Genomic DNA, 15,517 nt, shown 5'->3' with positions numbered 1-15,517 from the left:
GCAATGCTGGCTGGGGAATTCTGGGAGTTGCAGTCCACTCAGCTGAAAGGGGCCAAGGTTGAGAAACATGCCTTTAAGGAAACAGGGAAGGAAGTGAAGTCTGCTATCGTCAGCCTGAAAGGGAATTGCACCTTTGGGGAGCAGATGTGGAGTTTGCAGGACATCACACTGTGTGTGTGGGAAAAGGGGGTCAAAAGAAGGGGCTCCGTAGATGGGGGCGTTGTCTCTTTTGCAAACGGCCGGCTAGATGGCCTGGAGCATGGCTTTCCAAAGCGGTCAGTATCGACCCCCAAGAGTCGATGGGACTATCCAAGGGGTCGATAAATGGCTGGGGGTTAATGGGGGGGGATAAATGATGGAGAGTTGATTAATCTTTTGGGGTCTCTATAGAGCTCCACGCCAGTCCCTGGTCCTGAGGATCGGGCGGCTGGCAGTGGAACAGCGTGACCCAGGGATGGCTGGTTGGCCGCCAGCAAGAACGGCCTTGAGTTGTCTCTATCGTCATTATTGCTATTTTTCGTAGTCCTGTTAGTTAAAGTATTTACTAAATTAGTTTCCTATAATAAACCTTTGGGGGTCAGTGAACCGTCTGAAACGTCCTGAAGGGGTGGATGGACTGAAGGGCGAGGGCACCCCTGGCCTGGAGCATCCCTCACCGGCTCAGCTCTTCAATTTCATGCCTGTCATCTTCGGTTGGCGTCAAGAAGTTGGTTGCCTCGTGCCCGGCGTTGCCAACTCTGCGGGTCTGGGTACGCCATGGAGTCAGTCTTGACTCCTGAGGACAACGTAGACCAGTCCTTGCCGTTTTCTTGGCAATATTTTCAGAAGGGGTTGCCCCTTGCCACCTTCTGCCTAAGCTGAGAGGGAGGGGCTGGCCCGAGGTCACCAGCTGGGTTCGTGCCTAAGGCAGGACTCGAACTCACCGTCGCTTGGCTTCGAGTCCCGTGCCTTTAACCAGTGGCTTTCTCTGTGGATGTCCACCCACAACAACACTCTGCTGCCCTGATCCCTGCTTGCCTGGTTTTGCAAGCTTTGAAGCCCAGCCTCTTCAGGGATGTGACCCACCAGCCATCCTTTTTCTCCTGAATCTGTGGGACCTCGGCGGCCATGCAGATCTGGTCCTCACTGAGCAAAAAAGCTCTTGGAAGGCGCTGTTGGGTAACGCCTGCATGTTCAGACGATGTTTGTCTCTCCCCAGGGTTGCGAGAGGAACCCCGACTGGGTGACTTCAGAAAGAGGACCGCTCCCCAACTGCATCCTCGCCCGAGAAGGCCTACAGCCCCAGCTGGTATGTAGGCCACTCGTTCTGTGCGTTTGACTCGCGGGTAGCAATTCCATTGTTCGTCTTTGGGTTCAGATGTCTTTGAGCATTTGTGCACCTTTGCCCAGTGCTTGTGTTCTCGCCGCCCCCAAGCCACACAAACCAAACCAAGGTCAATGTGAACCACTTGTGATGAATGCAACTGCTACTTGTCCTGCTGACCTGGCTAATGTATTATGTGAATGCATCCAGAGCAACTTTACTGAATTCAGGCGGGCTTCAAAAATTATAGCAGTGGATGCTAAATCAGGGGTTTGGCACAGATAGTCCTCGACTTATGACTGCTTGTTTAATGATGGTCGAAGGCTATGACAGCCTTGGAGTGGGTGCTTTATGGCCTGTAAAGCACTTCTGAGCATTGCAAAATGTTGCAGCACCCCTCTGCGGTCACATGATCGCATTTCAGGTGCTTGGCAACTGGCTTGCATTTACGACCGATTGCAGCATCCTGCAGTCATGTGATCGCATTTTGCAACATTTCTTGTCATTTTCTGGCAAAAAGCACCCATTGGGGAAGCTGGATTTGCTTAACGACCATGGTGATTTGCTTAATGCCCTGTGATTTGCTTAACGGCCACTGTAAAGATTGTTGTAAAATTAGGTCCGGTCACGTAGTGACTTGACTTATGACTGCAACAACTTACGATGGAAATTCCGGTCCCAGTTGTGGTCGTAAATCGAGGACCTGTACCTGTAGCACCTTTTCCAACTCACAGATGTTATTCGAAGGCAGAAGCATTCATGAGCTGCAGAGGTTTCATGTTGCTCTGGATTTCCAGAAATGTGACACTCAGGAACTCGGTCGCAGAGCTGCGCTGGGCCGAGCATGAGCAGAGCACCTGCCTGCTGTTCATTAAAACGGCCTGACACTTTGATAGGCTTCTGTATGAGTCTGGGGAAAAGGATGCTGCTGTTTTAAGGAATTTGCTCATTAAAGCTAATGCAGCTTTTAAAGCCCCTTTCTTTTAGGCTCATGCAGCTGCCTGAAGAGTGGGGCCATTCTGATGCCCAGCAGACGAATGTTGCATTCACATTTGCGTGAGGTCCAGAGCACATCTTCTGGGTCGTTTCTGAAACATCTCCCAGCTCTCCTTGCGAAGCCGTCTCGGCCCTACACAGCTTGGCCCAGTCTTATTTGGGAGAAGTGTACAAAAAGCTTCAAGGTTGTTCATGCCTCACAATGTCTATTTCAACCCCAGGATAGATGCTCTGATCTCCCTAAAAGTTTCCCAGTTCGGGAACGGGCTGTTCCCGCCTCATGGAAGTGTTCCACCCCTGGATCAACCATTCTGTCCTGGCTGCAAATAATCTCAATTTGAACAAGGCCGTTCTGGCTGTAAAAGCGATTTGCACTCGGAATGCCGCTGAACTGGCAGGGTTCTACCTTAGTGGATATGCGGATCCAGGTTTGGGGCAGTGGGTATCTTCTGAGGTGCTTCCTGGAGGAAGGAGAGCAAAGGCTGCCTGCTTTCCAGAGGTTCATCATCTGTCACCTGGTTTCTCTAGGCCTGGGAACCTGGGATACCACACAAATGCCCCGGCGTGATATCGCTGTAACTGTGATGACATGAGGACCCATGAGTCCCATTCCTGTCTTTCAGAGCTACAGGTTCAAGTCCTTTTCTTGGCCTGCCTCCTGTGCCTTCCGCTGACTGAGTTGGTGTCATCAAGTCAGTGTTGACTCTTGGTGACTATATAGGTGGACTTCTCCAGGAGGGTCTGTCCCCAGCCTGGTCCCTCAGGTCTTCTAATAATGCCCCCATCGCCACTGTCACTGAGTCCCTCCACCTTGCGGCTGGCCGTCCTCCTCTTCTCTTTCCTTCCACCCTTCCCAGCATGATGGACTTCTCAAGGGGGCTGGGTCTTGGCGCTGATTGATGATGTTCTATCAAGTCAGTTCCACTCTCAGCAACCACAGAGGTGGACCTTCTCCAGGATGATGTGTGTCCAGCCTGGTGTCCCAACAGTGCCCCCCTCACCATTGTAACAGCCCCCCCACCTTGCTGCTGGTGGCCCTCTTCTTCTCTTTCCTTCCGCCTTTCCCAGCATCCGAGCCTTCTCCAGGGAGCTGGGTCTTGGCATAGTGTGCCCAAAGGAACATAATTTAAGCCTGGTCATTGTGCCCTGACTGAGACCTCTGGGCTGATTTGTTTGAAGATCCATTGGTTTGTTTTCCTGGCTGACCATGGTATTCTGAGGAGTCTTCTCCAACACCAAAGTTCAAAAGGGTCAATACTCTTCTTACCTTGGCTCTTCAGAGTCCAACTTCCACTACCCTTGAGTGTCACAGGGAAGACCATGGCTTGCACTGTTTTGATCTATACCTGTCCAGGTATAAACACATCCCAGCAGCTGAAGGTCTCCTCCAAGGCCTTCATGGCTGCTCTACCAAGTGTTAGTCTGTGGCGTATTGCTTGTCTGCTGGTTCCTTTGCTGTTGATGATCCTCAAAGGCAGAAGCTCCCCACCACTTCAATACCTTCCTTGTCACTTCTAAAGCCAGTTGCTGTACCTGTGGCAGTTAGTTTCATCTTCTTTACCTTAAATTGCAGCTCCTGGTGCTCCTCTTATAACAGGTGCATTTTCGTCAAACAGGGAAATGCACATTTCTCTCCATTTCTGTTTGGCCTCTTGAGAGCATGGGTGCGAGTCAGGGCTGCAACTAGGGGGGAGCAAGAGGGGCATGTGCCCTGGGTGCTGTGCTGGGGTGGTGGTGCCAAAATGAGCACTGGGGAAGTGCCAAAATGGGCGTGGAATCCACGTTTGCCTCGGGTGACGCAGACCCTAGTTGTGGCCCTGGTGCAAGTCTCCTGGGGAGGCGATCAAGAGGAGAGGAGGAGAGACAGAAGTCCGTGGGTTCGCTCAGTGTGGAAAGGAGGCCATTAGGAGATGCTCTGGAAGAAGGCTTCTCTTCATGCTTGGGGGCTTGATCAGCATCCATCTTTGGAGCAACCTGGGCCAAGACACCTGTGCTGCTTCACCGGTGTGCGAGGATCAGGAGCGTAATGGATAACTTTGGGCTCCGATTCTCCCTTTCCTTGTAAAATGGGAAAAGTCTGCTTTTTCTCATTCAGTGCCTCTTTCGAGGCTGCCTCCTGCCCCCGATTTTCTCACTTTGGGGCAAAGCCTCAAGACCTGAAGAGCATTACAAGGTCACTTTCTGAGCTGATCCTGGCCATATATGGCCAAAGCCGGCATCTCCTGCCTGTTTGCCTGCATATCCAATAAGTGCGTCGTCATTGGAAAGAAGTCGGCACCCCGCCCCCACAATCTTGGCTTCCCCGGCCCCTTCCTGCTGGGAATGCACATTCTTTAGATTTCAGCTCCTCAAATCTTGGAAGCTTTCTGCGCGGAGAGGTTTCTTTCTTGGGCCACCCACTGCCCTCCATCGATGCTCTCCTCATGGGATGTATAGAACAGCCTCTAAAAGGCCATTCCTCCTGGCATGGTGGCTTCAAAGGGAATCAAGTTGGGGAACGATGGCTGTGGGTGGGGTGGGGTGGGGCTGGGCAGCAGCAGGGAAGGTGCGTGCCTTGCGTTGGGGGCCTAACACACAGCCCCCCAAGGCTGTGCTGAAGAATGCACAGATACCCCTACCCAGGGCCGTTGCAGTTTGTGACCCCGTCGAGAAAGAAATCTTTGGGGCTGCATTCAGACAACGTGCTTAACCTGGCAGCAGATTAATCCATCTTTTGGGCTCACACGGGACGTTAAACCGTCGGTGAGCTTGGTTCCCAAAATAAACCGATCCACAAAAATCCTAACTGATGATAAGCCTAACCAAGCCGAGCATGTCATGTGAATGCAAGCTGGTTTTTCGGTTAAAAATCAGGAGGAATCTGGTCGTGCCTTTTCTGACTAACTCAAGATCCGTTTGGACCTGGTTCTCAGTTTTCTGGATTTTAGTACTTCGGCCGCTAGTTGTACTATCACTTATGCCACTGTTTCTCAACCTTAGCAACTTTAAGACGTGTGGACTTCAACTCCCAGAATTCCCCAGCCAGCAAGGGGAGCTGTTCTTCTGCACCAGCGGACTGTGGGGACATGTAGGGAGGTTGAGCTGGATTGTACGGAGGGTGGGCTTTGGACTTGGTGGACCTCTACAGACCACTGGCACTCTGTGGATCACACTTAGAGGACTGTTGATCTAAGCCTACCATAATCTGGGCTGGAAGAATCCAGTCAACCGTGAGTGGCCACCACACAAGGCAAGCTCTTCCTTCTTGCCTCGTGGCCATCAGACTTTCTTCAGCCCAGACATGCAAGGGCTCCTTCATCTTTCTTCCGAGCCAATGAACAGCCTTCCAAATGAGCTGGTGCACAGCTGTCCACCATTGAACTTCTTCTAAGACCATTTATGGGGCTTATCTAAGGCTGAACCCATTCTTGGAAAGTCTGGAGAAGACAGAATGGGTCCACCTGCTGAAACCAAGATTAAGAAGATCATAACTCCATTTCAGGAGGCTTGGTTCTCAGCTATCAGGTTGGATATATCCTGACCCGTTGGGTTCAATTTCATATCCGTTGGTGGAGATTTTTCTCCAGTTCTGAAGAAGATCTTCAGCTCTCCTGATTTCAGGAAAGACTCATTGGAAAAGTCTTGGCTCTGGGGACATCAGGTATCTTGAGTGCAAGATTGCAGAACTGTTGTTTTGTTTTAGAAGTGTTGCATAATTCCTTGAAAGATTTCCAGCATTTCCTGTTTTACAGCTGAAGGCACTTTGGCCCCATCATCCTAGACTGTGTCTTCTGCTTATAGTTACAACGAGAACCTTTCCTTCCAGATGAGGCCAGCAGGGGATGGTGGGGGCTGAAGTCCAACCTGTGCAGAAGACACCAAATGGGGAAATTTCCCACGTGGGAAAGCTGGACTGACAGGCATGGCCGAGAGAAGGGGGTGGCCAGGAGGTTCTGAGCAGACGGATCTCCAAATTTCTGGCTCCTTCTTCAAGATTTTTAGGCAGTCCAGTTAGATGGATCAAGAGTTGATGCAAGGGAGCTTGGCGTGGCCACACATTGGCCTTGTGTATTGGGCCAGGCTGTTCACTCGGTGTTTGTCAGGGCAGTTTTAAATAAATGTTGTGAGAATTTGGGGAATGCCGTTCCCCAACATGAACAGCTTTCTGCAATCTGGCGTCTTCGGAATTTTCAGCTGCAAGATCCATCTTCCTCCTAGAGGAGCAGATGGCTGCAAAGTGTTTGCCGAACGCTTTGCTGATTGTGAGAAGGGAGATACTTTTAGGATGATAAACCCGCCTGAATCCAACCTGCAGAGTCCACAGTGGGCAGGGAATGGCTGCGTCCGTGCGCCAGGTTTTACCTGCTTATGCAAATGTTCGGCTTCCTGTTTGCCCAGGGCGTTGAGCCATAAACCAGGATGTTTGCACAACAATGCTTTGCCACAAAAACCTAACCAGGATTAACGCCGAACAAGCTCAGTGTAGTGTGCACCCCTGGTCTTTAACTGACCTGGTTGTGTGAACCCAGCCAGATTGGACAGCACTGCAGGATTGGATCAGGTAGGATCTATGGCAGTGGTGGGTGCTGTGGATGCAGCATGTGACGTGGCGCAGCCGGGCGTGGTAGGGCGTCACATTCGGGGCCTGGGTGGTGCGTGGGGACAAGGGTGTCAGCACCCCCTGAAAGGGGGCCAGAGTGGGATTTCACGGGAGGCGGGGGCCTTCCCAGGGCTGCTGCACCCATGGTGTGTAGCCGCAGGTTAATCATTGACCCCCACGCCGGGGAATTCCGTCTCCCAAGCACCGAAGAAGGGTGAATTTTCTGACATCCTTTCCTAGTTATGATCTCCATATTTGGAAATGTTTACCCATGCCCTGATCTATGGGGAGGGGAGGTGACTCAGGCCTGGTGGAAGTTTTGAATTCCTGGAGTCAGGATAAGCCCCCCTTTCTCTCTCTTTCTCTCCCCCCCCCCCCGCCTTTCCTTGTGGTCAGGCTGGGAGTTTGCTCCCTCCTGGAGCCAGTTCCAAATTTGTTCCGCTCTAGGACGAAGCTTTCCCAGGGAAGGAGCCCAGCCGGACTCGGGTAAGCCCAGCGGGTTTATTGACGTAGCAAACGGGGAGCCGCCGGTCCAGGGAGCCTCGGCCCGGCCCTGCAAGCGGCACAGTGGCCTTCTGGGGGACGGTGGCAGCCCCTTCCGAGACGGCGAGGGTCTCCCTTTGGATCCTTGGCAGGAGCGTTGGGCTGGCAGGCCGGCATGAGCCTTGATTTGTGGCCGCTTCAGCGGGCATCGCCCCACTTGGATGATTCCCGCCGCATCGGTTTATGGCTCTCTGCAGCCCTGCGGCTTGCTTGTGGTCAAGGTTGATATTTAACTCTGTTTCACTAGACCCCAAGGAGCCGGAGAGCTGTGCGGGGACCGCGTCTTCTTTGCCCTCCCTTCCCAACTGCTCCCGTATTTCGCTTCCTTTTTCTCCTGTCCTTTTGCTGCCTGCTGGAAAAGGAGCCTTTCCATCTTCCACATGGAAGGAAACAGCCCTGCAGCCAGGAGGGAGGGTGGGAACAACCAGAAATCATTCTGCACCCAGGTGGAGAGGGCATCGATTTCACGGATTCGACTCTCCCCAGATTGGCACCCCCTGGATGCCTTCTGCAGCTTCCAGAGGGGGAGAGCCGAGGAAGCTGGTCGTCCCTGAGTGGATCTTGTGGGTGTGGAAGATGAGCGGGATCATCAGCCTGGGTAGCTTTTCGGGGACAGGGAAGAAAAAGTCTGTCTGGTCATAGCTATATGGAGCCTCCTTTTCCAGGAGCACTCTACCCATAAATAGCAGGGGTGGTCATGGGAGGGAATAATGGGAGTGGTGGGCTGTTTCCCTCTCCCGCTCAAAGGAATCTCAGTGGGACCTTGCCTGAGATCCTCTGGATCTCGGCTCCCCAAACTCCTGATCAGCATTCTTTCAGAGAAAGCAGGACTTAACGGACACTGATGTCAAGAGTTTCGTCTCCTCCTTGGGTTTGGAAAGCTTTTCCTGTTGGACTTCGGCCTAACTCCTTGAGATTGCAGCCCCTCCCAGGAAGATTCCTCCCCCCCCCCATCAAACCTTGTTATTCTGGGAGGGGGTTTGGCAGCGTTTGGGCAGGACTCCAGGTCTGCTGAGGGAAGAGCGACCCCACTGGGGAGGCATCTGTGCACCCGTCGTACCAGCCATGTGCTGGAGCTCATCTCCAGTTACCCTGCTGATTGGGGACAATGGGAACTGTAGTCCAACCTATCCAGACCCCTCTTTTGGTCCCCTGCCCAGACTTTTTAACAGGCTGCTTTTCTCCCTCTGGGCTCGGTTCTCACTGGGCTGCGCTGAGGTCCCCTCCCTGGGCGTCCGTGGCAAATACCATCGTGACATCCCACATCGCGACGTGGTCATCTGCATGACGTCACTGCGTCTTTTCCTGGACGTCCATCACACGTCTTTCACACTTTTCCCTAGTTCTGTGCACTTCGTGGTTTCCCTGATCATGCTGGGACGTAAAAGGTGCCACCGGGCGATCAAAGAAACCCAAGCTGGGAGTTGCTGGTGGTGTTCATGCCATGTGTCTGGCTGCCTCTGTCAAAGGCCCAGCGGCTGCACCAGTTGTGATGCACAAAACTAGTTTTCCCCTTGTTTCTTGTGTAAACCCAGCCTGCGACTGGCATCCAGCTCCACTGCGTTGTGCCAAGCAGAGAATGGATTAATTCGGTAACCAGGTTAAGCGGGTTGTGAAAAGCGGCTTTCTCAATTTCATGCCCTTTGAACTCCGGGAATGGGTGGAGCAATACGAGGTGGCCATCGCGGGGAAGTGACATCACAGGCTTTATGACGTCATTGGGCAAATAACGTCATGAGGTTTGTGATATTCTCTTGGCTTGAACGGGACACTATGGCTGTCGTAATTCAGTATATCCGAAAGGCACCGAGTCAGGGAAAATCGGTTTTATGAGTGCCAAAGAAGTGTTTAGTTCTTAACTTCTACCGGATGGTGCTTTTCAAAGAGGCTGGTTTCTTTTGGTCCATGCAGACGGCCCTTCCTCTACCTGCAGGCAGGAAAACGTCATTTTTCATTTTCCAGCCTTTGCGATCTTCATCCACTTGACGGGATTGGTTATCAGAGATTTTAAGATAATGGGATCGGTTACGGAATGTACCCATTTTTGTTCCAGGTTTGCAAAATGCACTAAAAAGGCAGTAAAGAAACCACTTGGGTACTCAGACACGCTCAGGGCTATGTGGTTGATTGACAGATAATTGACTGATGATTGATTATGCGCCATCCAGCCGGAGTCTACTCCCAGCGTCTCCATAGAGAGATTTTCTCCAGGAGGGTCTGTCCCCAGCCTGGTTCTTCAGGTCTTCCAATGGGCCTGCCATTGCTACTGTCACTGCGTCCATCCCCCTTGCTGCTGGTCATCCTCTTTTTCTCTTTCCTTCCACCTTTCCCAGCATTATGGACTTCTCAGGACGATGTACCCCTTGCATCTAATCACAACACAACCCACCTTGGGAACTTCTTTATCTGCTGTGTCCCCATGACTTTGCCTTCATCCCGTCCCCAGCCAAGGAGCACATCAGCCTTACATTATCCTTAGGCCAGTGTGTCTCAACCTTGGCCACTTGAAGATGGGTGGACTTCAACTCCCAGAATCCCCAGCAACGCTGGCTGGGGAATTCTGGGAGTTGAAGTCCACCCATCTTCAAGTGGCCAAGGTTGAGACACACTGACTTAGATGATCAGGGGTCCCCCTCTTTCTGAACCCTTGAGATGTGTAGAATGGGCTGGGTGTTGTCCCCTTGGGTCAGTTAGGCCCTGTGGACATCCTTGGAGGAGGGCTTGGGCATTGCAGGGACAGGGAAGCGAGGAATGGAGGCAGGAGAAGGAGCCGCCAACTTCAGGCTGGAAGAAATCTCCACCTGCTCAGGGCTGGGTGGCCAAGGATGTCCTTTCCGGCTCAGAAGAAGGTCCTCCATCTGCTTTTCACTGCTAGTACAGACTTACTCTGCCCTATCCTCTTTGCGGGCCACGCCCATCTGGAATGAAGTCCCTCATACACTGGGGGATTTCGCACCGCATACCCGGTCTCTAAAGTGCTGGAAGCACAGCCAAGGGTTGTGTCTCTTCTTGTGGAAAACCCTGCCCAAACGTGTCCTGGCAAGACCTTCCTTCTGCCGAGTCCCCGTGAGCGTTGCCTTCGCCTTGTCTGCAATCCAGGAGCGAGAGAGGCTGAAGTCATCTGGAGCTGTATAGGTGTTTAAATCTCCCCCCTTCCCTGTTTTCTCTCAGTACTAATCGAAGCGAATCTTGGTAGCTCAGGGCTGAACTGTGGAGTCCTGGGCGCCCTCTGAGCCTGGTTGTTTCCTTGCAGGCGTTTCATTGCCAGACTGGGCAACAGCTTCAGGGTCTGGCAATGAAATGTCTGCATGAAAACAACCAGGCTCAGAGAGCACCCAGGACTCCATTTTTCAATTGTGTCCGAGGCAGGCTGAAATTGCGGAAAAGCTCTTTGGCTTTGCTGATCGGAGGACTGGAGTCCACAGAGCGTCAGCAACGCAGACGGTACATAATGGTAGACTTTCACAGAATGATAGAATATAAGTCTTGGAGATCAGCTAGTCTAACCCACTGGCTCCTGCAGATAACACTGGGGTTACCACTAACCAAGCTCATGCAAATACTGTACCAGGTCTTTCCCTGACCTGTTTAAGCATGTCTTCTGAACCCAGCCTTGTTATCACCTCTTTCCCACAAGCTCAAGGCATGGACACTTTTAAGCTCAGAAGCAGGCACTCAAGATAACTCACGAGCTCTTGGCCGATAATCCATTCTCCAAGGGAATTTCTGCTAGCCCAAGCCCCATCCCAGCATTTTCTCCTGAGTGCGTCATGAGCAGGAACTGATAATAGTCCAAAGAAGACAAAAAAGCCCATTAGAAACTCCCTGGTCCAAAATGCTCTGTGGGTAACTGTTTTGAATAGCTTTACAAAAGGTTTGGCCGGATCCATCAGAGATCCATCAACATGGGTTTTGTCCCTAAGAGCTAAGTGAGATCTCCTTGTTCTGAGGCAGTCTATTTTTGACAGTTTCTGGGGGGAGCAAAGTAGAGGAAGATTGTTGGCTTTGTGATGTAGATTTGTCTTTCCTAGAGGTATCTGTCCAGGGATAGATCATCCATCCATCCATCCATCCAGATATCTACCCTATAATCTACAAACTACAGTGCTGGGAAAGGTGGAAGGAAAGAGGAGAAGAGGACAACCAGCAGCGAGTGGGGTGGACTCGGTTCCAGTGGTGATGGGGGCCCTGTTGGGAGACCTGAAGGACCAGGCTGGGCATAGATCCTCCTGGAGACAACCTATGTGATCACTTAGAATCAACACCACTTTGATGACACATAATCCATCAGTCAGTCAATGCAAAGACCTAGCTCCTTTGAGAAGTCCATAATTCTGGGAAAGATGGAAGGAGAAGGAGAAGAGGAGGACCAGCAGCAAGGGGTGGATGGATTCAATTACTGCAGCGGCGGGTGCATTGTTGGGAGACCTGAAGGACCAGGCTGGGGACAGATCATCTGGAGAAGGTCTATCTACGTGGTCACCAAGAGTCAACACTGACTTGTTAGCACATAATCAATCACCTGTGCAGTGTCATAAACAAGACTGTAGGGGTGTTCTGTTTTCTTGGAAGGCCCTTGTGTGTGTGTGGAAATACCTACCAGCTGCATAGGAGCAGTGAAAACCCCATTTCTCCACCATGGTCCCATTTTCCAGGAAAGTCCATTCACACGTTCTGATTAACCTCTGTTGCAGGAGGAGAGCTGTGTTAGTCTATGGCAGGTAAAATCCAAAGGAGTTTGGGAGTGCCTTTTCCAACCCACCAATTTTTTCCAAAATTTCAGAGCTTCTGCCTTTGAATAAAATTGGTGAGCCGGAAAAGGCGCTCTCAGACTCCTTCGGATTAGCATCCCGTGCTTTGGGAATAAAATGAGGTGGTTGTGCCAACCCAATTAATTTGCCATTGGAGTGAGGCCCCTTCGGCATTCTGGGACCAAACTGGTAGGTGGAGTAAATGAGTATACAGGATTTAAATCGCACCCTCTAAAACTTGCAAAGTTGCTGGCAATGCAGCAAAAGCGCAAGAGGCGAGGCGGTCTTTAAAAATTGCCGCCATTGTTCAAAGCATGATCCCTCCTTCTGTTCTTTAAAAAACAGAGACTGATTGAGAAGAATTTTCTTGGATTTTGATGGAAAAGAGAGAAGGGATGGGGTACAAGTAGTTCTTGTGTAACAACTGTTTGTTCAGTGGCGGTTCCGACTTAAGACAGTGCTGAAAAAACCAACTTATGACCAGTCCTCGCACTTATGACTCTCACAACATCCCATGCTCATGCGATCACGATTCGGGCACTTGGCAACCAGTTCACATTTACGACCATCGCAGCATCCCCCCACGGTGCATGATTTGTTTAACGACCGTGTGGTTCGCTTAACAACTGCCACAAAAAAGTTTATAAAATTGGATTTGCTTAATGATCACTTCGTTAGCAACTGAAAATATTGTGGTTGTTAAGCGAGGACTATCTGTACCGAAATCCAGGGAGTAAGTTAAGTGTGCCTTAAGCAGTGTGGAGGTCAGGATAGAACTGCAAGTGAGAAGGGGATGAATCACTAAATTGAATATAGCAGTATTCGAACTTGTGCTCACTGCAACCCCCCTGTCATTTAAACAGGGAGACAGATGGTCAGCTGTCATCAAAATGGGGATTGCTGATGTCTGGAAAGGGATTATGTAAATTCTATATAAATCGAATCAATAAGAGCTGATCTTGGGGAAGGTGCTAGAGAGCCTTTTTTTTTTCTTTTTGGTACAGAGAGGATTTTTTGCAAAAAAGAGGAAAGTGCAGAAGAGAAACCCAAAAATAATCCCTCCTTGACTTTGCTTAGTATAAGATGGAACGGAGACTAGCTGGCACCGGCTATCGGTGTTTGGTTATTCCACCCGACAGCTATAAAGGAGAGCTTCTGGAATCTCGGCCGTGCCTGTTTCTTGATCTGGCCTACCTCAAAGGACTGATCATGACTTCAGGACACGTTTTGAAATCACACCTCCAGGAAAAACGAAAGCTGCTGTGAAGCAGCATTGAAATTCAGCCCTTCGGGAACACCAGGGGCTATGTTTGTACAATGTTTTTTAAGCCAGCATTTCTTCAAATTCTAGTTTGTTGAAAAATTCATGGCTTGGTCCACACATCGCCCCAAGCCAGTATTTCTCAACCCTGGCCACTTTCAGAGGCGTGGACTTCAACTCCCAGAGTTCCCCAATCAGCTTTGCTGGCTGGGGAATTCTGGGAGTTGAAGTCCACAGCTCTTAAAGTGACCAAGGCTGAGAAACCCTGCCCTAAACCAAAACAAAAATCATGGCTGAGTTCATTTCTGAATGCAACCTGTACATTTTGGGCTCTCGTGCTCGGGCAGAAGCTGAGCATCTCGTGAGTAGGAAGCTCTGCTTTGACTGAGTCACGTCTGAATCGATAATCTGCTTTCTGCAAGTTTTATTAGCACCTTATTTGTTTTCGGGAGTTGCAGCTGGAAGCCTGTGTAGACTTTTTACGGCAGCCAATTGGAGAACTCCGCAAATAGCCAGGAATAAGTACAGGATGCCTCTTAGTGAAGCTTGTTGACTTCTGTCCAAAGCCCAGATTTTTTTGGGGGGTCTTAAGCATGACAGGTTAAGTGTCAAGGTTTATGTGAATCCAGGCTGCCTAGATATCGTTGGGAAAGATCAATTGGAGTTAAGCTTCCCCTGATAGGGAGGCTTGCCTGGAGCAGGGATTGTCTGGCTCCGAATTGTCCCCTTGGAACTATCCTTGCGGCGGCAGAGACCGTTTTTCATGAAAAAGGTGACTCAGAGCTTCTTTGGAGTGCTATTAGTTATTTATTGCTTTATGGCGAGCAGAAAGGTACACGGCAGTTTGCAAACAGCAGAAGGCCAAAAAGGAAAAAAAAACCTCCAGGGAATTGTCCCAGCAAAGTTGAGTCAGGCCTGCCTGGTGGCGGGTGAGGATATCATGGAAATCACTGAAGAATGCAAGAAATGCCTGTTTTTGGAAGAGGCGAGGGAAACGCAGGCAGAGGAATGGGTGGCTTCAGATCCCGAGCAAGCACAGGGCTCTCGGTCTTAAAAATGTGCCAAAGGAGGTTGGCGTTTGCCACACCCAGATCCCTGCACATGGGAAGCTGGAGGGTCAGAGACTCAGCCAGCTTGCGCCTCTCTCCCTCAAGGTCTAGGCTCTGCTGGTGCTGATCTTCCATTTTCCCTCTCATTCCACTTGGTGTGTACACGGACATGTCAAACTTGGCAACTTGAAGATGTGCAGACGTGCCGGCTGGGGAATTCTGGGAATTGAAGTCCCTACATCATGGCTCGGGAATTCTGGGAGGTGATGCCCACACATCTTCAAGTTGACAAGTTTGAAAAGCCCTGGCGTAGTTTGATAACCTTTGGTTGGACTTCTGGTTCCATATTTTGTTCAACTGAAGCCAAGCCTAATTGGGGAAGTCTTTTCTTCCTCAGAAATTAAGATGAGTAGGAAGGGAGGTTTTTTTAGCTTTGGCTTTGAAAGAGTGGGGTGCGATCAAACCAGTCCATCCTCCAGGAAATAAAGCCAGACTGCTCACTTGAGGGAATGATATTAAAGGCAAAACTGAAATACTTTGGCCACATAATGAGAAGACAGGACACCCTGGAGAAGATGCTGATGCTGGGGAGAGTGGAGGGCAAAAGGAAGAGGGGCCGACCAAGGGCAAGATGGATGGATGATATTCTAGAGGTGACGGATTCGTCCCTGGGGGAGCTGGGAGTGTTGACGACCGACAGGAAGCTCTGGCGTGGGCTGGTCCATGAAGTCACGAAGAGTCGGAAGCGACTGGATGAATAAACAACAACAACAAAGCAACAATCTATAAATCAGGGAATAGGAATCAGGGTAACCAAAAGGTATCAGTTTGATCCAGACAAGTTGGAGAAATTCCAGGCTGCCCCCGTTCTCTGCCTTCTGCTTTTGCAAAACATTGCAAACCCTCCCTGCAGGTTGTTCCTTGACCAGCAGAGGAAACCAGGGAATCTATGGAAAGCTTAAGATGACGGGATTTTGGATGTGGCCAGAGAGAGAGAGAGGGAGGAGGAATGCAGGGAGGATGTATGTGCAGATG

General features: G+C 50.7%; 1 protein-coding gene across 2 annotated transcripts in view; it reads left to right on the top strand.

Annotated features, from left to right (window-relative positions):
- Nucleotides 1–1,202: 1,202 nt before the first annotated feature.
- LPP (LIM domain containing preferred translocation partner in lipoma) overlaps nucleotides 1,203–15,517 on the top strand; it is a 210,258-nt gene continuing 195,943 nt past the window's right edge. The window contains exon 1 of one of the 2 annotated variants that reach the window (XM_063306245.1): nucleotides 1,203–1,288. The gene's annotated coding sequence lies outside the window, so the exon portion shown is untranslated. Of the gene's footprint in view, nucleotides 1,289–7,194; nucleotides 7,365–15,517 lie in introns of those variants that run through there. The other variant, XM_063306244.1, reaches the window with a different exon arrangement.

The sequence above is a fragment of the Candoia aspera genome, chromosome 6, assembly GCF_035149785.1.
Source record: "Candoia aspera isolate rCanAsp1 chromosome 6, rCanAsp1.hap2, whole genome shotgun sequence".
In the NCBI taxonomy this organism is placed as follows: domain Eukaryota; kingdom Metazoa; phylum Chordata; class Lepidosauria; order Squamata; family Boidae; genus Candoia; species Candoia aspera.
Note: the sequence above shows the minus strand (reverse complement) of the source record. Positions and strands in the feature narration are given on the sequence as shown.